We start from the raw sequence: 24,153 nt of genomic DNA, 5'->3' as shown, positions 1-24,153 counted from the left end.
TCAAAAAATACATAAAAAATTCAAATATTTCAGAGAGAGAGAGAGAGATAACATATATTTTAGAGAGATAGAGAGATCTAACATGTGTATATTTAAATATTTGTAATACATAAAAAATTCAAGAACATGATATATAACATGGAATGCAACAAATCTCTAAATTTTTTGATAATTTTTTTATAATTGAACTCCATATCTAAAAAAAAAAGGAGGTCATTGTATTTTTGTAATTTGGGCCTATATGATTATAAAAGTATTAAATTTGCAATATGTGATCTTAAGGGGAATGTCATACGACCCCTTAAGACACTATGTGATGGACTAAGGGGTATGTCGTTCACACTAGGATTTTATAAGGGGTCATATGTGGTTCTAAGGGGTCACACATGTGTTATAACATATGCGTGACCCCTTGGGACCACATATGACCCCTTAGGACACAATGTGATCCTAATGGGAATGTCATATGTACACTAGGATGTTATAAAGGGTCATATGTGACCTACTAAGGGGACACACATGTGTTAATGCATGTGTGACCCCTTAGGACCACATACGACCCCTTAAGACACTATGTGATGGACTAAGGGGTATGTCATTCACACTAGGATTTTATAAGGGGTCATATGTGGTTCTAAGAGGTCACACATGTGTGACCCCTTAGGACCACATATGACCCCTTAGGACACTATGTGATCCTAAAGGGAATGTCATATGTACACTAGTATGTTATATGTGATCCTTTATGGTCCTAAGGGAACATATAGTGTCATTAGGGGCATATGTGGTCTTAAGGGGTCATGTTGTGCGTGTAATAGGATGTGAAAATGGGTCACATTGTAGAGGATTTATTTTGTCTAATTTGTTTAAATTTGTTATCTAAATTTTCTAATGTTTTTTTAAATTAAAATTTATTAATTTTTCTAACTTTTAATTTATTATATTTATGTTTGTGACATTTTTCTAATTTTCTTTTTTTGCTAATGTTTTTCTAAGTTCTGATTTACTACCTTATTTTTCTATGTTTTTCATAACAATTTTTTAAAATGTTGAAAAAAAAATACATATATATATAGTTATGTAATTTTAAAAACAAATTGACACATTTCAGTCAAAACATTAAATTATCAAACATTTTTCTAAAATAATGAAAAACAATAATTTACTATCAAACATTTTTCTAAAATGCTGAAAAACAATAACTATATAGAATTATTTAATTAAAAAAATAAATTAACAAACAAATTATTTATTAATTTAATAAAAAAAGACATTATTAAACTAAACAAAGGGTTATTTTGTGCACCTAATATAATAAAGGTTGAAAACTGAAATATGAAAGATGCTAGCTACTACGGACAAAGCTCGGTGACATGATGCTGATGACTGGTTCGGTCCAACCCCCACTAGATAGAAAAAGACAAGTTTGACAATGACTGTTTAACTGTCACATTCGCTATTTACAAATGTTTTAAAACAACCTAACTGAAAAAGGGTTCGAGTGAAGGGGGGGTTCGCTCGAACCCCTTAAAATAATAATATTATAGTGGGTTCGCTCAAACCCAAAAACCACCCATGGTTTGAGCAAATCCACAACCGCAAGGAGGTTCACTCGAACTTTGAGGGGTAGTTCGAGCGAACAAGCCTATTTTGCTCAAACCCCTCAAAAAATAAACTTCCCACTTTCGCCCAATTCCTTCGTTGGTGAAAGTGGGAACCAACTTTGTGAATTCACCCAATCCCCGATAGACTAACTACTTTAGACATATCTTCGAGTAAAAAAGAATCATCAAGTTTGTTATTCTTTTGACTGTCTTTCTAAACCTTAAAAGCAATATGTTCATCTTTAGCATTACTTGCCATGGAAATATTTCATGATAGGGTGAACCCACAATAGTGGGTTACACTTTTTCAGACAAAAAAAATTAACTCTTTTGTCCAAAACTCGATTTTAGCGATATTCTATTGAAACCCCCTTTTAATCGAATATAAAAAACACATTCAATCGAAACCTACTTCCGATCAAACCCAAAAAGGCATAAAACATAAAATTTGCATTAGGGGGTTCGAGAGAACAAAATGTGCTTTGTTTTGGACTCCCCCCAAACCTCTCATGGTTTTTGCAGATTTTTGGCCTTCGAAGCTCAAATTGAGGGCTCAAATGGACGAATTTGGACAAACCCAAATGCATGATAGTAGTACTCAAAGAAATATTTATAATGACTATTATTTTAATATATAGAGAGTTTATTATGATTTTTTTTTAGATTAACTAAACATAGGTTTCATACCGAACATCAACTTCCGAGTTCAACGGTTATGGAAAAATAGTAAACAAGTGAAAAAAAAATCTGAAAAATACATGTGCACTAGGTATTGAAGTCCTCTTTCCAAGAAAATAAATAAATTTAATTTAGATACATACACAACAAGTTATGATCAACCAAATGAACATATGTCAAAATTATAGTTAACTCGACTTCAAAACTTAATAAAATATGAAATATTGATGATAATGTTATGAAACCAATTGGAAACATTAGATATGGATGTCACAAAAATAAATTTGAAAGACTCACATTCATTTCTATTTTAGAAAAAAATTATGCCATAGCAAATGAGTATCACTCTTTAAAAATGTTATTTTTTTCGTAAAAAACTAGTTTTCAAGCGAGTTAGAAATTTCAAAAAAATATATTTAGAATCTACATACAAAATTTCACAAATCACTAATTCACATCATTTGCAAATTCCTTATGGTTTAGCAGTAATAAGTGCCCGAATGTGAGGTTTTTTCTGAAAATGAAAATTGAAATGTCAAAGTTGGCAAAAAAGTGTAACCCACTATTGTGGGTTCACCTGACATCATAAAATCCAAACAACTTAGCTCAAAGAGTGGTTTCAAAGGATGAATCCTACATGAATCACATGTTGCAAAATATACCATTTTACATGAGCAACCTTGGCTACCCATTGCTACAATCAAATTCAACACAAGGTTCATCATCCTATCGATTTCATCTGCTAAAGTGGGTTGCATGCAATCCTTACCTCTGGTTTGTAAACTTTGAATACCTTCATGTTCAACCTTGATTTCTTGCACACAATTAGCAAAGTTAGAAAAATATGCATTAGGTACTTCATTCAAGTCATTCATATCCCAAAAGAAACAATCTCCTTAAAGTTCATTAGAATAATTTAAATCATATTTAAATGAAAACAACTTGATTTCACATTGTTCATCTTGCTAAAGTAATTCAATTTTAGATTTTTTCCCTTGCATATACTCTTTATTTTCTTGTATTTCATCAACCTATATCATGTCACAAACACTTTGCTATAGTAAAAAGTTTAGTTTTATGAAAGTTTATGTCTTCATCACTATCCATTGTGACTTCAAACCTATCCTTATGATTGGTATGAATATGATTTAATTAATTTTTCAAGAGCCATTGACAAGTTCCAATTCATCCTAATCCATCTCTATGTTAGTATTAAGAGCTTCATCAACGAAGTCATTATTAGGGAAAGAGAAGAGGTCTTCCACTACTTCATCTAAAAATTTATTTCATTTTCTTTCATTGTCAATATTCATTTCAATCTGATCCTCATAACTCATATGAGAGATTCATATCATCACTGGTTACAAAAGCATCCTTCACAAACTTGCCATCTTTGTCCAAACAAATGAACTCATCATTCATTTCAATCACTTTTGAATTTGTTGTAGTAGTATCTTCCTTTGTCATAAGATATGTTCAAATTGACATCATCATTATCTAAACACAATAAATTATCATCCAAAACCTCAATCACACTATGATTTGCCTCTAAATTGGCCTCTTTTCTCATTAAATTCACATACAAATTAGGCTTAACCTTATCATGTGAGATTAATTCAACACTTATTTGATTTTCATCAAGAGGAGAATATTCAAACATTAATTTACCAGTTTCACCCCCACTTGTGATGGTTTCACTATCATGTTGGTCTACATTAATCGACTCACCTTCATGAGCAACAAGTTATGTTTCTTCCTAGGATATATGAGATAATTTTTTCTCTATTTTTTCATCCATCAACTCAATGTGCCAATGATCTTCCAAAGGAGTTAACAATTCCTATATTCTAATAACACATTTAAAAAATAAATCCATTTTCCCAAGAAAGACAAAACAATGTATTTCGTTAGGTTTATTTGTGAGGTGTATCCTACATCCCCTTGACCATGCAATATCAACTAAAACCATAAGAACACCTAATTCTTTCAACCATTGAATCAACCTATTTTGTGCAAGTGGAATATCTACATAGGTAAATGGAAGTTTTCTTACCTTTGTCATGTGAATGTTCATCATGAGACTCACCTTGGGTGCTTGCATGAAACCTTTCACTTGCTAATATTTTAAATTGCAATAGTGTTGGGGAAATGTTGTTAACACCTCAATTTATTAATAATTTTGCCCATAAATTGTTGTTAGACTCATTTTCCAACCTGATTTGTCATTCATGTTTAGATTTTGTAGATGCTTCTTCTTCATTCTTAACTAGCTAGTTGGAGTGGTATGACTATTCACTCCCTTTTGTAGTTTCATCTTTGTTAAAATTTGTCATTATAATTCACGAATCATAATCAAATAAAGAATTCATAGCCACAAAAATATCATTAGAAGATAGAAAATTATTAATCACACTTAAAATTTGCATTTGTTGGTCATAGCTAGGTTGCCTTGGTGTGTGTGATTAAGCTCATGTTAGGAAGATTTGAAATGTTGTATTTTCCAAACTATTGTGGTTGAAAAGGCATAGTGTATGCATTGTCATAAGTTTGCAAATATCGCCAATTATCTGGCACTCTCATTGAATTGATCATAATTATGACTCAAAGTATCATATTTGGATTGCGTTAACATCAGGGCTATGCTAATTGCCTAATTTACATTAATTATTTCACCAATTTTTTTAACCTTTATTGAAAATATAAGACCAATATTTCAAAAACAATGTTCTTTCAAGAAATATGCACCTACAAGCTTATATGTACCCTAAACTCTTTGGTACATAAGAAAAAATCTGTAATTAAATTGAGGAATAGTTTCGTTTAAAGAATCTTTTCATACTTGCAAATTGTATAAAAATCTTGTGTGCTCAATTGGATCATATTGATATAAAAATAGAAGCCCCATCTCCCACCAAGAGCATATGGATCTAGGTGGAATATTTTCATACCAGTATGATGCAGAAACTTGAAGAGTTCCAATGAATAAACTACAAATAACACCACATGTGATACATTCTAAAGAAGGACTATATGATACTTAAAAGAACTTATATGTCTTGAAGCACTTTTCTCACTCTTGGGATAGAACAATAGAAGCTTGTTGTATGCATGATGAGGAATTGCATGAACAATCCTAGGTATACACAAGGGACTACCCATTAGAGCTAGGATATCCAAAGGTCTAACTCACTCCAACTTACAAATAACTTTGAAAGCTTTAGTTAGTCCTCCTTCTAGCATCATTTCTATTGACAAATATTTTGATACACTCATCTATAGGTAGATAGAACATGAAAATATACCACCTCTCCTACAAGGAAACCAACCTCAAATGATTGATAACCCCAAGGTCTCTTTGTGTCAAGTCATGATGATTTTGGATTACACAATGACTCATGTACTTGTACCTATATAAGGGGCCTACTAGTTTGATTTTTTGACTTATTTGCAAATTTTGAATCCTAATCTAAAACTAAACTAACCAAAGGGAAAAGAAAGAGAAAAAGAGAAAGGGAAATGTATGAAGGCAATGGATGCTTAATATCCACTTAAACAAACAATATCATCTGGATCTAAAGAACCTTAGCACAATTTTACACATTAATATGTAAATTAGCAATTCAACACATTAATATGTAAATTAGGAATTTAACACATTAATATGTAAATTAGCAATTTAACACATTAATGAAGCCAAACTCAGAGATATAAATTGCTAAACACATTCAACTTTAATAGCTATCACCATTTACATGCATAGATTTATATTAAGTATATATGATTTCAAGTTGTATCCTATGATTTCTTTGGATTTTGGAAGTTAATTTTGAGAAACAAAATAGAAAACATCACATCATATGAAAGAAAACAACTTAAAGAAGCAGGGAATCATATCAAAACACATAATTTCACTTTTGAATGAGGTACTTATTCAAAGATTTGTCACACTAAACATATGATTTTTACTTATGCCAAATGGTCTTCAACTACACTACAATACAAATGTGAAGACAACCAAACCAACATGACCCACAATCAAATTTTGGAAGTATTCAAAGTCTCTAACTCCTAAAACTACTTCTAAGAACACAATCCCTAAAATTCTAACCCTTTACAATAATCATCTCACTACAATTTGTAACCCCTCAAACATAAAAATACCCCTTTTAAAAAGATACAAAACATTCCCGCTTTGAGGTGCATGCAAGCACTCAAGAAAAATAATATTCCCTTTTTGGTCTACAAACTTTCTCCAGTTGATTGTGTATGTATGCACTTTAAGGGCAACATTCCATTTACTCCTATGGTTTACTTTGGCTCCACTCTTTTGGAAAGAAAATCAATATTTCCTTTTTTATTTCATTTTGATTTTGGAAATATTGCCAATCATACTTTAGCTTAGTTCTAGTCCATCTTCAGTCCTTTATTGAGTTCCATTTTTATAATTTGGCAATACTATCAATTGCACCTAACTTGCTCATTGATTAATATCCCTACACATTCAAAAGATTATGATTATATATGTGGATGTGTAAATAAATTCCCTTCTAAAATATTACCTACCAAAGTTCACAATTTTAGAAAAACAACACTTGTTTGATTATGAATTTTAGAAAGTAAAATAACTCAAATTTATTATAAAATTTTAAAATAATTTAAAATTTAACAAGAAACTCCTTATTTAACTTTCACCATCTACCATGAATGTCATTCACCTTTTGAATCACCAAGACACCTACATGATAAAATTATTAATTTATGAATTAATTGAAACATTAAACATATTAAAATGAAATTAGATCCTTGAATATTTTAAACAAAAACCCACTTAACAAATCTTTAAAATTATTTTTGATTGTTAATATTATAATTTAAATTATAATAATTTTTAATAACTTAAATGAGTAAAAGCAATTATCGTTAAAATTTTCCAAAGAAAATTATGTAATCCACCATGATAAATCAAATACATCCTATTTGAAAGCATGGGCTCAAGGGTTTAACATGCTTAGGATTCATTTTGGTCTCTTATATCTTGGTATCTCACTAGGACCATAATTACATGCAAATTCGTTTTACATCTTGAAAGGGGAGCATGAGTTCAAGACTTACTTGGACTTGAAGATTTTACCTTTGGGTCTCAGGTGTCTTCTGGATCTTGAGATCTCAGAGGTGCCTCTTCTTCACTTTGGGTTCTAATTTGGATTTTTATTTATGCTACTCATCCCTACCATGTGAAAAATGTGAATTCCTTCATGGTTGACTCATTCAAAAATAAACTTCTTCACATTGGGCCCTAATTTAGGCTCTTATCTATGCTAATCATCCCTACCATGTGCAACAAGTCAATGCCTTAATGGTTGACCCATTCACAAATTTACTTCTTCACTTTGGGCCCTAATTTGGACTTTTATCTACACTACTCATCCCTACCATGTGCAATAGGTCAATGCCTTTATGGTTGACCCATTCACAAATTTACTTCTCACTTTGGGGCCTAATTTGAACTTTAATTTATGTTACTCATCCCTACCATGTGCAACAGGTCAATGCCTTCATGGTTGGCTCATTCACAAATTTACTTCTTCACTTTGGACCCTAATTTGGACTTTTATCTACACTACTCATCCCTACCATGTGCAACACGTCAATGTCTTCATGGTTTGCCCATTCACAAATTTACTTCTTCACTTTGGACCCCAATTTGGACTTTTATTTACACTACTCATCCCTGCCATGTGCACCAGTTCAATGCCTTCATGGTTGACCCATTCAAAAACATACTTCATCGCTTTTATCACATTTATCATTTTTCTTGAGATGTCATGTTTAGAAGCATTTACTGGCTACTCATAAAACCCTAATCTCATAGATAGGATCTAAACAATTTTCTATTTTTTCCCTTTGCATCAACATATCTTGCACTTGTTGCATTACGCTATCATATGAAAGTACATTATTGTCATATCATGAAACATTGTTAAGCATTACAAATTAGCATCAAAATGAAAGATGTGATCCTTTTCATTGAATTATTGCTAAACAGAAATTGCAAATCTATGCTAGAAACAATCAATTTGTTGCCTTAATATGCTTCCTCACCAAGCATAACACCCAAATTGGGCTTTAATTTACCAAACCAATGCGAAATTGTCTTCCCAACAATGTTTCCTCTTAGCAACTTTAATTTTCCAATCACCTTTCGTATTCTCCTTTCGTTGCTACAATTTTGGACTTTATTTCCTACCAGAGTGGACTATTTGTAGCGAGAAAAATATTGACATTGTATTCACTTCGTATTATAGACATGCGTGTGTGAGAGAGAGAACTTATAAAATAATGATAGCCTTTCCTTGATCAATTGTCCGGTCAACACATTTATTTGATTACCTTAATCGACAGAGATTGTGCAGTCCCACAATGGATGAAATTCATAACACAAGAGGAATATAAAATAGGAACGTCCAATGATAGTGGATTGGGCATGAGTCTACCACATGCATATTTTTTAAGTTCCAGACTACGCGGTGTTCTTTGCTAATTTCCTTAGCACCTCTACTACTTAATATTCATTAACATGTTATCTGCCGCAATTCACTTAAAAATTAAAGGCAAAGATCAGAGAACCGGAGACATAAAAAAATCACATGTTACAACAAATAGTAAATATACTTTTTATTATTCATTAACAGTCTATGTATGCTACAACACAACAAATTTTTATTCATATCAAATCAAATTACATAGACTCTCATTTATAGAGAGTTTCCAGCCAATAGGAATAGTTTTTTATTATAAGAAACTAAAGGTTCATATCAGATTTGCTATACGTGGACATCCAATAAACAGTTGCTTGAAAAGTCTAACTGAAGTTTAGAAAACGTGGAAAATATTAACATAAGTTTATTTTTAAAGTTTAGAAAACGTGGAAAATATTATTTTTAATTGACTGTGTTAAAGATGGAGAAATTACTGATTAATAACATTCTTTTTTAATTTATTCTATTAATAGCTTCAGTATCTATTATTCCCAATTTTTCTCGTAAATACTCAAAGTTTTCTCTAAGTTCAAAAATGTACTGTCTGGTCTCTAAGCTGAAAGAGATCAAGAACAAGCTATTAGATTGGAAAAGAGAAATTTAAAAATATCTTTGAGGAAAAGTCAAGAATTGAGAATAAGATGGAGACAATAAACACTGATGTGATGCAAAACGGGCTGACCTTTGAAACATATGAGGCTGAGAAAATGCTTTTATGTGAATATGAAGGCATTCTGGCCAGAGAAGAGATATACTAGAAACAAAAATCTCGAGAGACATGGTTAGAAGATGGTGATCGAAACACCAAATTTTTTCACAACAGTGTCAAAATTAAAAGGGTAGCAAAAAAAATTACCCAAATCACCAATGATAGTGATCAGATCATAACGGATCAAGATCTGATTGTGAAAGATGCAATTGAGTATTTTGAAAACATCCTTAACAAGTGAGAACACTCAGACCTCCCTAACAATAGAATCTTAACAAATAACATACCCAAACTGATAACAGAGGATGATAATAAAATGTTAAACTCTAAAATCACTCACAAAGAAGTTAAAATGACTCTGGCACAATTTCACGGAGACAAAGCCCCTGGACCGAATGGCTTCCCTGCTAGTTTTTTTCATAAATGCTGGCACATCATAGGGGACGAGGTTACTAATGCCTTGGAATCCACCCGCAATGCAGGGAGATTCCTAAAAGAAATTAATAACACCTTTTTGGCCTTAATTCCAAAGAAGGAGAACCCCTCAAAATGGGATGAATTCAGACCCATTTCTCTATATAACATGACCTAGAAACTACTAGCTAAAGTCATGGCTAATAGATTAAAAAAATTACTGTCTGTCATAATATTAGAAGAACAAATAGGCTTTGTACCCAATAGATAAATTTTAGGTGGAATTATTATTGTCTAGGAAGCCATCCACTCCTATTAGACCCAAGGACAACCTAATATGCTGCTAAAATTAGACATCAAAAAGGCTTATGACAAAGTGGATTGGTACTTCCTCTGCACCTACATGAAGGCCTTTGGCTTTAACAAACAATGGATAAATTGGGTTTACTTCTGCATATCAAATCCTAGGTTCTCTATCTTATTAAATGGGAAACCGGAAGGATTCTTTGAAGTTTCTAGGGGACTTAGATAGGGGAACCCTTTATCCCCATTCTTATTTATAATTATGTCTAAAGCCTTAGGTAGAAGCCTAGATGTATCACGAAGGTCCAACAGACTAACGAGAATTCAGATCACTGGTGGGGTAGAACCATGCACCCATCAATAGTTTGCTAATGATACAATAATTTTGGGAAAATGACAGTTAAAGGAAGCTAAGGAAATTAAGAACATATTACAGTCTTATGGGCTGGCCTCAGGAGAGATGGTAAACCAAGAGAAATTGAAAATATTCTTCTTTAAAATAGAAGCACATGAGGAATACAAGATAGCTTCGTATCTAGGGTACAAAATAGGGCATCTACCACCCACATATTTAGGGATGCCTCTTGAAAAAGGTATTAGAACTAATAAACTTTAGGATCCCTTGATTGAAAAAGTGAGGAAGAAGCTATCATCCTAGAAAGCCTTATGGATGACAAGGGCAGGAAGACTAACCCTCATAAAAACAGTATTAGTTGCAATGCCTATCTATCTTCTATCTTGTATACCACTTCAAAAAGGGACCTATAAAAAACTAACTCAAATAATGAGAGACTTCTATTGGAATGGTGCAAAAGATAAAAACAAAATGAAACTAATATCATGGGAAAAGATATGTCGAGAAAATAACGATGGAGGCACGGGAATAAGAAAATTACTATGGTAAAATATGGATTTAAGGGAAAAATTGGCATGGAGAATATACACATCCTTAGAAGAAAAATGGGCCAGAATCTTTAGGAGAAAATACATAACACAAAATTAGAGAGAGGTAGTATTTAAGAAAGCAAACCCACCAAAGGGTTCTAGAATTTGGAACTTTATAAGAGAAAGTCGATCGCTCATAGTGAACCACCTATCCTGGGATATTCATGATGGTAGAACAACCTTATTCTGGGAGGATTCCTGGGGGGGTGGTTACCCCTCAATAGACAGTCTAATGAACACAACCAACATTAAAAACCAAATGAAATCCTTTTGGGGGAACCATGTGAAGGATTATATGACATTGGCACTCGAATCGACAATGGGATGGAAATGGAAAAACATGCTCCCATTCTTAGTGGACAACAAAGACCAAGAATTGCTGCAAATTCTTGAGGGAAAAATAATAACACTCAAGCCTGGGCCAAATGAGCTTATATGGTTGAAGTCAAACGATGGTCAATACAATTGAAAAGATGGTTTTAGAACCATATATGATGAGGTAAACATTATCAAAGATTGCACCCTAACACAATTTGTTGGGACAAATTCAGTATCCCGAAGGCTGGCTTCTTTGCTTGGGCAACATTTCAAGGGAAGGTCCTATCTGCGGAGCAATTTAAAATTAGAGGTTTTGAATGACCCTCCATTTGTGTCTTATGCAAGAAAGATGAGGAAACAAATGACCACATATTTACAACCTGTAACTACACACAAAAATGCTGGTATTGGTTGATGGCACAATTAGGCTGGTCAGGTGCCATCATCCCTTACCTAAAGGATTGGCTCAGAAATTGGCCAATCATCAAAAGGAATAACATCTTCCACAATCTATGGATATGAAGTCCAACAATAGTAATCTAGGAGGTTTGGAAGGATAGGAACAGGAGAATCTTTCAGGAAATAGAAATGAAGGTAGAAAACTTGATAGCAACAATAGAAGCCTCCATCACAAAAACCTCCAATAATCGGAATATGAGAATTTCATAACATGATAAGACATTTACAGATTGGGATAACTATATCAGAAAATAGTGGAAGGGGATCAAAATCTCTCCTTTCTTTGGGAAGGGGAACAAAGATAAGACCGAGGATAGAAAAGTATGCAAATGGGTGCCCATGAAGACTGGATAGTGCAAACTCAATTTTGATGGAGCATCTAAAGGAAATCTAGTGGAGGCAGGGGTAGGATGTATAATCCACTCACATGAAGGGATATGTATTGGATTGAGTTCCCAATATCTAGGGCATTGCATTAACAATAAGGCAAAACTGTTGAGCCTAATAGAAGGTTTAAACATATGCAAACAATTAAAAATATCTAAATTAGAAATAGAAGTAGACTCAACTATTATTGTTAATGCAATAAGGACCATAAAAATGATGAATTGGGAGCTCAAAAGCTTATTGGATAGAGCCCTCTCTCTAATGGGAAGCTTCTCAGATTACGCGATCAATCACATCTATAGGGAAGCTAACACATTGGTAGATAAGCTAGCCAATTTAGGGGCAGATGGAACAAATAGAACTACATCATTAACACACAGGCATTCAGATCTGGATGCTCAAATACAGACAAAAATTGAGATATAATCCTAGAAACAGTATATCCATAGCACATTCACATGTATATTGGAAGGTATATATATGTATATGCGCATATAGAGATAATTATGTACGTATACAGTTGTATTTATATAATTATATGTGTACACATACATATATATGAGAGTAGAGACATATATAGATGCACATATACATATATAACTATATATACAGGTATATACGTACATCTATATAGTTATAAGCACATGTAATCACATATATACCTATCAATAGTATCCTTAGAGAAGAGATTATTCCCATCTATAGATGCAAAAGAATATAAACAAAGTATTGTGGCAGGCATATAGGGTAAAATACAAACAAGAATATGTCAAAACTAAATACAATACATACACAGACAGATACATATTTCACACTTACATAGAGATATACATAAATACCTATATATATAGACATATATATACACAGAGGCCGAAATATGAAAACACACAAATAGACATATATGCATACCTATATAGTCTTAGATCTATATAATATATAGATATACATGGACATCATCATATGACAAGAACTTATCATTTAGACATGGCTTGAACCCTTAGCAAACTAGAGACACTAGAATATAAGGCAAACAAAGAATAAATGACAGAGCGATCAACAATCTCAAAATTGATATGATATGATAGAATAGGGATGGCACTTCTGCAGATGTGACAAAAACACACATGCTCATCTGGACACATACAGTAGGATTAAATATCCAAAGCTATATTTATATTCACATATATTTATATATATACAGATATATAAGTATGGATATAGATATATATGCATATAAGAACATATATGTATATATATAGATATATGCATATAAGTACATATATGTATACATAAATCTACATCTATACACATATATATGCAAGTATACAGAGATGTTTATAAATATAAATGCATAAAGGCATATACATATATGCATACACGTACATGGACAAAAATTTAATATAGCAAATATATACCTACATAGAAATATAGATATATATGTCCACACACACACACACACAAATATATATATAGACATATATAAATATGTATCAATGTAGTATATAAAAATGATTAAACAACATCAACCAGAAATCATCATCAAGATACTACTTGATTGCTTGAGTAATAATGCATTGATAAGGCTAGGGAGTAACGCGAACCAACAATCATGAAAAAAGTAATCATCACTCCCGTAGTCATACAATAGGGCATTTTGGGAAGGGAAATATGTCACAGTTATCAACAAGAAATCATATTATATACTGCAAGGCAGATACGAAAACATCATGAGACTAGCCTGGCACAACCGGGGTCACAATTTGTAGTACCGACAATACCGATTGCCTTCACTAGTATATCTTTGCATAGGCATACACCACTTAACTCTGCCTAAAAATGGATTCTGGTATTTGTCTCTACCCTGAGAAATGTGAAATGTCCTTCATTGGAGAGATCTCTAACAAATGATGGTCGATTATCCTAAAATCGGAAGATGATTTGGTCATACATGCGACCAAAAGGATTATGGGTGATGAGATTATCCTCTCAAAACACAGGAAATGAGTTAAAAACAACATCCCAGCAGGGTTTGCGGAAATAGTACTCACAATGGGAGAAGGAAAAACAGTCACAGTCACATTATGTAGGTTGATTTTCAAAGAAGAATACTTGGGCAACCTAGAAATGGTAATAAAATGTGTGGATGATAATCTCCAAATACCCTACCTAGAAGACTACTCCAAAGTTGAGGAAGCTATAGATAAGGATGAGGTGCTCAATGTAGAGTTCAAAAGGCCTATTCTAAGCAATAAGGATCAGAAAATTTGCAGTCAAAGACAAACAAAGATTGTTAGAAGCATTGCATTCCTTAAGCAATGGCTTGGAGTGGTAAAAGAACCAAAAGAGGAATGATGGGTGAGTTATATGGTAGAAGAGGGATGGACACCATTCTAGGCTAATAACCCCATTGAATCACAGGCCTCTGGCATGGAAGCTGTAGATGACAAGGAAGAATATTAAGCTTCAATTACATAGTTTTTATTTGCTATTACTATTATAATGAATATTATACATAGAGATATAGTTAGAACATGGTACATAGTGAACTGTTTATTTCTTTTGATATAGCATACATAGCGAAGGGCAAGATACCCACTTGATGATAATATCAAAACATATAGTTATACTAATTAAGTGAAATTTAGAATGAGGATGTTTTATGAAGTAGGTATAAACTAAAGTATAGTAATAGTGAGTACTTTAAAGGTTTTGGCATATTGGTTTACTTCAGCATTTATACTTAAATAGATATAAATCTCGAATATCATAGTAAGAGTTTAAAGTACAAGCTAGATAGGTTATGTTAGTATCAATCCCTTGCTGGCCAGTGTTTACACTTTTGATATTATTGTAGACTGGGTAATCTTTCATAGTATAGCCAACAATTTCTGATGTTGACTTAGTTTGAAAGAAACCTAGTCTATAATGACAATAGGGGTGAGTATACAGAAATAATATTGGCTTTATTCTTCTCTTGACACTAATAGTTAACAAAGTGGTTTTGCAGAAGAATGTTTTGAAAATCTATTTTTCAGGATAAATAGAAGGTGACAAATATGGCAACAATGAACTTGGAAAGTTTGGTAGAAATACACTATCCCATGTAAATCAAAGATGATACTTATGAAGGGCTTTTTGATAAGCCAAAATGCAGAACCTGTAAAATTTCATATATAAATTAAATGTTATTAGTCTGATTGGACCTATGGTCTCGGGAAAGGCCGAAGGTTTTCTCCCCTCTGCTCTTTCCTACTGGCGCCGGCACTGAGCGGAGATTGTAACACTTTTTATTAATAAAATATGGCTTAGGCCTTTTTACTGAAAAAAAAGACTAGGGCCTTATCATAATTCTTAATTAAAAACATAGGCTACCAAAAATCACTCCACATATGTCCAATAGAACAATACCCACCACACTTTTTTCTTATAATATTAATCTACATAGAGGATACAAATTTACACCATATCTTCATCATGATTGGCAATTTAAATTTCAACCAAATCAAAATTTATTGTTCCATGTGATTGATTTTATGGAACCATAGCTCATGAATTGAACTCCATGATATTAATCTAGCTTAAGAGAAATTTTCTAAGACGTACTCAATTATTTTGTCTTGATACAAATTTTAATATGGAAGAGAATTGTTATCTCTTTTTATTTTTATTTGGGGCTTCAATCATCATAGATATCTCCTTCCACAAAATACAAGCTATCATTTTGTCTAAATCAGAATATCTTTGGATCTCTAATCTCTTATTCATCACAACATTATTTCCATCCTTTTTTTTTTGTTTGGATGTAGTCTCTATCATTTTTCTTATGTATTCCATTTGTTTCAACGATAATTGTATTAACCTTTATATTTATTCTTTCCTTTTTCCTTTTAAATTGTTGTATTGATATTCTTCTCTCACTTTCCCTCATTTTTCTCCCTTTTCTTTTATCCTCCTTATCATTATCTCTTTTCTTTATTTGCATTCTTGAACAAATACATCCTTTTATTTTCTAGCTCCATATCTTGTTGGGCTAAGAATACGTCTCATCAATATATTGTGGATTTATAATGATCATTAGTGTCTTTAGGTATCTAAACATATAACCAATATACTTCATGCTAGTACATATATCTCCATGATATCTATCCCTAGTTTGACAACTCTCACTAAAAATTAGCTAGGATAAAATTAGTTTTTTAAAAAGCTTATTGAATTCATCCGACTTTAAAGGAAGAGTAACTATTTGATAGTCAACCTAAAATAGATAGCTCTCATACTATGTAAGACAATTCTAATAACTTGATCCTATTAAATGAAATTATTAATGAGGAACATGTTGATTAAGGATAAAGTGCAATCCTATTTGGGGCATCCACTAATTAAACTTTGTACTACTAATCTCTTTAGCATATGGTTAAGTGCAAATTTTAGAGCTTCAACCTTAATACACTTTGTGTGGATGAATTTCCTTGCCTTAATTTGATTTTCACTAGCGCTTCTTCTTCCTTATGCTTAAGCATTCCCATTTTCCTAACCAAGGTTTTCATAAAGATTTTAATATTTTATATATTCTCTAGTGAATTAGAAATAATAGCTATGTCTTCTTAGGGTAATCCCACAATAATGTCTTGCAAACTTCAATACATCCCTAATTTTGCTGAAATCATACATTTTTTAGAAAATATAACCATTTAAGCCTTGAGAGATTACTTTTGAAGGAATTAATTGAAGAGTGTTATATTATATCCTCTTAGATCAATCCCCCTTGGGGAGAACCTCTATAGTCTTAAATCATACTTGCAATGGAGTCTCCTTTGCACCGATTGAAATGCTGTCAAAAAACTACTTTTACATTAGCTTTTGGGGGGGTTCAAATGAATTCATTTAGAAGTTTTCTCTTGTGAGTATGTACTCCTTATTATGATATTTCTAAAATGCGTATTTTTTAATATATCTAATTTCATGAATATATTTATTTTTAATTTCTTATGAATGTAGGTTTTTTCATCAAACATTAAGGTCTTTGTTTCACACGTGGAAAAATAGGAAAATTGAGAATTTTTTTTGTAAAAAAAAATCTTTTTCCTAGATATTGATATCATCATTTCAACACAAAATAAGTCAATTCAAATTCATAGAAAAAATGTTATGCATGACATTATACACCTCTGTCCAAATTACAATATTCTAACTACAAAAATTAACTTAAAAAAAATGCAACAAAAAGTATGAAAAATATCCATACACTAGATATTGGTGTGATTATAAAAATGTTATGCATGACAACATAAACACTACTTCTGAAAAATGCTAATTTCTATAAAAAATAAGTTATTAAAAGTTACATAGAAATATACACAATTTATTTCTATTTATTTTTTTAAATATTTAGAATCTATAGAAGAAATCTCAAAAATTGATAGTTTGCTTCATCTTCAAATTCCTAATGGTTTAGCTGTTATAAACTATGTTAGAAAGTGAAGATTTGGTTTAGCTGCATTAGCATAACTCATATCAAAAATTCATTGTCTCCACATACATGTTGCATATCATCATCATAGGTCTGCACTTAGGGCTATAACTAAAAAAATTCTAAAAATTAGATAAAGAATAGAAAAAATTCTAAAAATCAGATAAAGAATTGAAAAAATTCAAAACATTCAGATAAAGACTTGGAAAAATTCAAAACATTCAGATAAAGACCTGAAAAAATTCAAAAACATTTAGATAAAAGTCCTCAAAATTATCAAACAAAAACATCAAAAAATTTAAAATCAAAACATTCAGATAAAAGTCCTGAAAATATCAATAAAAAAAAAACTATGAATCACCAATTCGTAACTAATTAACAAATAAAAAAACATAATCAATGAAAATAAATATGAAATAAGGAGTAGATTCAGATAAGAACTCCCTCATTTTGCATCTTTGCTTCCATTGTTCTTCTCCAATTTGAGTGGTTGGTGGCTCTTAGGTATTGCACCAATTTCATGCATACAAATACTTTGAAGACTCTGATTCTGTGATTCTATCTTGAATTGAGAAAAGATCTTGAATTTGTAGATTTTTTTAATATATTAAATATTGAGAGACCAAAATAAGGAGAGTTTATACAAAAATGAGGATGGGAGGTAGAGCCTCAGCCACTAACCAGTGGGATTATCCGACTGAACAAAGACAACCTCCTACAAAAAAATAAGTTACGTGATAGAGTATATATAGTGAACCATATACATCAACTAGAGGCTACTAGACACCTATTGCAAAATCTCATCCTGGTTTTCCATCCATGTTGTCCATCCTCGTGGCCCTTCCATCCACACCACCTTCTTCCGCTCTAGGACCTGGGTAAACATTTCGAGCTTATCAAAGTAGGGACCTCTGTTATCCTTGAGTTCCTTGATCAGTTTCTTTAGAGCCTCATCAAATGCAGTCTGGTTCTTTGCAATTCTAGCCCATTCAAAGCCATCCTTCATCTCATATATGAACATGGTTGCTCAACCATCCTTGAGGAAATGCAACAGCTTCTCCCTCTCAACATTCATCAAAAAACATATCTGCATAACAATTTTATAACGTGTGAGTTTCTTAAAAAACCTAGTAAGAGTCCTATCAGTACCTTGGAATTTTTCCTCATTTCTAAGCTTCCAAATAAACCAAAGTATGAAAGAAGAGAGAATTTTCCAGAACAGGTTAGCATCCTTCTTGAGGCCATGAATGAATCCAACAATAATATCAAGAGTACAAACATGTTCAGTAATAGAAATTCCAAACATCATCCAGACCTCTCTGGCAAAAATGTAGTAAAAAGAAATGTGTCGTATAGTCTCAGGCTTCCTACATACAGAGCATAGGTCAAAGGCAACAATGTTATTCCTAATAGGCAGTCTATCCAAAATTAATTGCCACCTAAAGCATTTTATTTTAGCGGGGATGGGGGACTTCCATAGTTTCTCAAATGTTTTCTACCAGGCAGATGTATTAAGGTCAACATACCAGAGGGAGTTAATATGATTGATCACCGAGGTATCATGAGTGAGAAGTTTGTAAATAGACTTGGCTTTGACCTTGGAGAGGAGAGAGCCATCCTTCCATCAGAGCGAGAGGTATCTGTGAGCATCTACATCAATGTTCCTAGGAAGATCTAGACAAGCACAAGCATTTTTAATCATATTATAGGTTCTCTTATGCGAGGTAGGGAGGCCAAACTTATTGCTAAGGTCCTCCCAGCTGATGAGATTATCATGTTCCAAGATGTCCATGAGGTATTTAATGCTTTTATTATACCAATTTCTAGTAGAGAAGCCTTGGGTTAAAGCGAGGGGTTTAGAGTTATGGTAGAGATTCCACCATATTGACCTTTCCCCATGTAGAGTATTATTATAGTCAATATTAGAGTTGGTAATAATTTTACGCACATGCTCCCAGGCTTTCCATATGGATTTAAACACCCAAGTGCCTTGAACAAACATAGAGAATCCACCTACTATCAGATCACTAAAGGGGAGGGCTTTCCAAGATTTGGCAGACTTGGGGATGCTATTTTGTATGTTATTTTTGATAAGGATCTTCTAGGGTTCTTGTCCTTCCAGGGCATGAAATATCCACTTGGCAGCTAGGGAAACTCCTTGCGTTTTGATATCCTTAAGTCCCAGCCCACCAAGTTTCTTATCTATGTGGCACTAGAGATATTTGACTGCATGGGCCTTTCTTTTACACTTACCATCATACCAAAGGAAGCGCCTAATAGATTTTTGGATCTCATAAACTTGGTAGTTACTAAACATCTAGATAGAGGAATAGTACAAACTATAGGAGGAGAGGATTTTTTGGCAGACTTGGATCCTACCAGCTAGGGATAGAATCCTATTGTCCCATTGATTAAGTTTTTTGTCAATCTTTTCTTTGACCCAAATCCACATATCCTTGAGAGAGGGAGAGACAGAAAAGGGATACCAAGGTACCTGACTATTTTATTGGGTCCTCCCCATGAGTATCCAACCTACTAAAGCCAGTTTGGGGGTTCCTCATTCTACCCAAGCGTGATAGACTTGGAATTGGAGATACAAGCACCAGAAGCTTTACCAAAGGTAGCAAGATTTTGATTGAGGGAGTCAATGTTATGCCTAGAGAGCTCCAAGAAAAGCGCAGTGTCATCAACAAATTGTATATTGAGCAATTTAGAGTCATTTGGCATCTTAATGCCATGAAATTCAGGGGATAGGGTATCATCTCTTAGGAGGTAAAAGAGGGCATCCGAGGCAATGACAAACAAAGCAGGGGTGAGGGGGCAACCCTGTCTAATGGATCTAGAAAGAGGAATAGACTGGGAAAATGATCCATTAACTTCAACTAGGGCGGAGGCATCTTTGAGGAGAATTTGGACATATTTACAGAATTCACTAGGAAAACCAAAGGCTTTGAGGATCATGAGGATGAAGTCCCATTCCACCCTGTCATAGGCCTTCTCAAAGTCTATAAGGAACATGGCAATATCTTGGTTTGAAGTTTTGGCCCATTCCATAGATTCCCAGCTAGGGACAAGGTTCTCCAAGATATACCTTCCTTTAATGAATCCTATTTAGGTAGAGCAGATGAACTTGGGAAGGATTTTATTAAGATGAGAGGCTAGGGCTTTGGCCAGGATTTTATAAGAAACGTTAAGGAGAGTATTTGGCCTCCAGTTCTTTATGAGGGCTTTGTCCCCATCTTTTGGGATAAGTTTAACAATTCCCCTATTGATGGACTCCCCAAGGGTGCCACTATCAAATGCTTTGGTGTATATGTTATAAAGGTCTTTGGTGACCCACTCAATATTGGTTTTGTAGAACTTGACAGGAAGTCCATCAGGGCCTGGGGCCTTATCATCCTTGAGGGCTTTAATGGCATCAACAATTTTTGTCATAGAGATTTTGGTCTTGAGAGGGAGAGCTTCAACCTTGAAGATTCTTTTTGGGAGATTTTCAACACAAAGGAGGTGAGAAATAGAACTCACATGTTGATTGATAGATAACTAAAATTGATTGATCAGTGATCTAGTCATGATTGATTTGTTAACTCAATAGATTGATTGGATAGATGACTGAACAGATTGGCTAGTAAACTCATTTGATTGATCAGTGAACTGAATAGACTAGGGAGATGACTGAATAGATGGATTAGAAGACTGAATTGATGGATTAGTCATAAAAAACTGATTTTGAGTTAAAAAAGATGATTGACGAGTTAACTGATTTGATCAATTAGTTTTGATTTTAGCGTGTGTTGTAGGAATTTGAAATTGAATTAGAATTTCATTTTCAATTTAAATTTGAATTTGGTCATTCAAATGCTGAAATGTACATGAAATTTAGTGAAATTCAGATTTTGTGAAATATGAATTTGATGATGTGAAATTAGATGAAATGATATGAAATTTGAATTTGGGGAAAATGTGAAATGAAATTAGATGGAATTAATTGGAACTATAATTTGGGGAATTGGAGGAATTTAATTAATTAATTAAAATAATTTAAATGAAATTATTTAAACTTAGGAGATTGAATTAATTAAATAATAAATATTATTTAACTAAGGAAAAGGTCGTAATTAATTAAGTAATTGATATTTAATTAATAATTGAGATAGGGTTAACTGATTAAAATGATTTGAGAATAGAAATAGAATAATTAGAAGTGTTGAAGGGTGATGATTAGAAGAAATAGTTAGTTTAATCAATTAATTAAATAATTACTTAATTAAATAGATGAATAATTAGTGTAGAATTAATGAGACATTTTTAGGTGTCTACACCAACTATATCGTTCCATAGAGAAAATATTAAAATAACATATCATATGAGCTTGTATGACCATAAAATTAAAACTGGGGGCATTTGAGACCAAAATATTAGGTGGGTTGCTTTTATATTTAAGAAATTTGTAACTTTATTTGGATGAATTTTTAGGCTTGTCAATCGGTGATGTCGGGAAATCAAGAATTTTTGGAAGTCTAAAAGTCAGGAAATTTCAGAAGTTTAGAACCATTGTCGGAAAGTCGACCATTTTCATAACTTTAGAACCACTAGCGGCAAGTTGGGAAATTTAAGAAGTTTAGAACCATTGTCAGCACATCGGCCATTTTCATAACTTTAGAGGCATTGTCGATAAGTTGAGAATTTTTGAAAGTTTAGAACTTAAAAAATTGAAAAACGCCGACTATGAACTAGGACTTAAAATTTTAAATTTGGCCAAGTTAAAAAATGGACTAACAATAGGCTCTGATTGGGGACAAGGACTGTGAAGGATGAAGCAAGGGACCTAGAATCTCAAGCAAGACTAGTGCATTATCAATTGGGCAACATAGTTGAGGACAAGGAGTTTCTTTGGAAATGGGCACACAAAAATCAAGAAGACAAAACTGAAAATGGAACTCAAACCAAAAACCATTTAAATATGTACATGGTCATTAAGACCCTACCTTAGATCATGCCCACAACTGATTAAGTGAAGCCATTGATGGGTTGGAAAAAATATCTGCCAGTGTGGAAAAGAGGCTGGTAAGAAAAAAAAAATCGTTATAATCTGCCAAATCGCAACTACTATGAAGAAAGACTTGGTGACAATTCTCTACAAAAAGTTTTCAAGTAAAACCTTGAATCCAAAGAGCCACTCCGCATCATAAAGTTTTGAAACCAACTGTAATGTGTTTACACCATGTTGTGCAGGCTGGTTTGAATCTACATTGAGAATCCTAGCATCCTTTGTGTAATTATTTGAACAATAAATCAGACCTCTAATAGGGAAACCTTCATAAAAAATGGCAGGATGATTTAAAGAGACATTTTTATCCATGTTCAAACTTGAATCCTCTAAATGTTTTCTCTCAAAGGATGCATCATGAAGTTAATTTCTAAAACAAAAAGATACTAGTATGGGATGACCACTAAATTCTTTTAAGTATGGCTTATCTTCGCAAATTTCATCACCAAATTTGAATGCCTCAAAATCTGGTTGCATGTGGAATATTTCATCATTGGTGAATAATTCATTGCCCCTAACTTGTTTCCAGCATTTTCATAATTCCCCAAGCAATCAGCCTATAGGAATTCTTTATTATGTTTTCAAGTGAATCATAATGATTCCTAACCACAAGAGACATCTCCTAGTTGTTCTTGATTACACATTTCTTCTTCATGTTGATTTCTCATCCTTGCTTGATTAAAATCATTTGCTGGGATTGCATCAAAAAGATCAAATGTGAAAGATTCAAAATCTGAAGAATTTTTTTTTTCTAACAAATTTCTGTTCAATTCTTGATCATGCATGTTATGAAAATTTTGTTTTGCATTAGTTGAAGCTAGGAAAGTCACCAATTCCTCTAGTCATGTAACACAATCACCTGCACCTCTAGAGGAATTAGTTTCATCAGTATGAATATAATAAACTCTTGCAACATCAAAAGTCCCAACCTCAATTACAGGAGACACTTGAAAATATTTTTCTTTAAACACCATTAGGTTTTAGCACGAAGAAATGTATGTCTATGACTTTTCTCCTTTGGTAATCAGATTCTTTTGCAAAGGATCCTTTTTTAAATAAAATTTCTGATTAAGTAAAATAAATTCAGATTCTGGACTTTTATTTTATTTTTATTTATGTATTTCATTCTGGTTATAATCATGTCATCTTCTATTTCAATAGCTTCTTTTTGTGCATCTCTCAGGATTTGAACTTTCATACATTTCAATAAGAATTTAATCTTAGGATGTAATGTAGCAACAAATACACAAAACTGATTATTTTCAATTGGTTGATAC

Source organism: Cryptomeria japonica, chromosome 4 (assembly GCF_030272615.1).
Source record: "Cryptomeria japonica chromosome 4, Sugi_1.0, whole genome shotgun sequence".
In the NCBI taxonomy this organism is placed as follows: Eukaryota; Viridiplantae; Streptophyta; class Pinopsida; order Cupressales; family Cupressaceae; genus Cryptomeria; species Cryptomeria japonica.
This window is presented reverse-complemented; position numbering follows the sequence as displayed.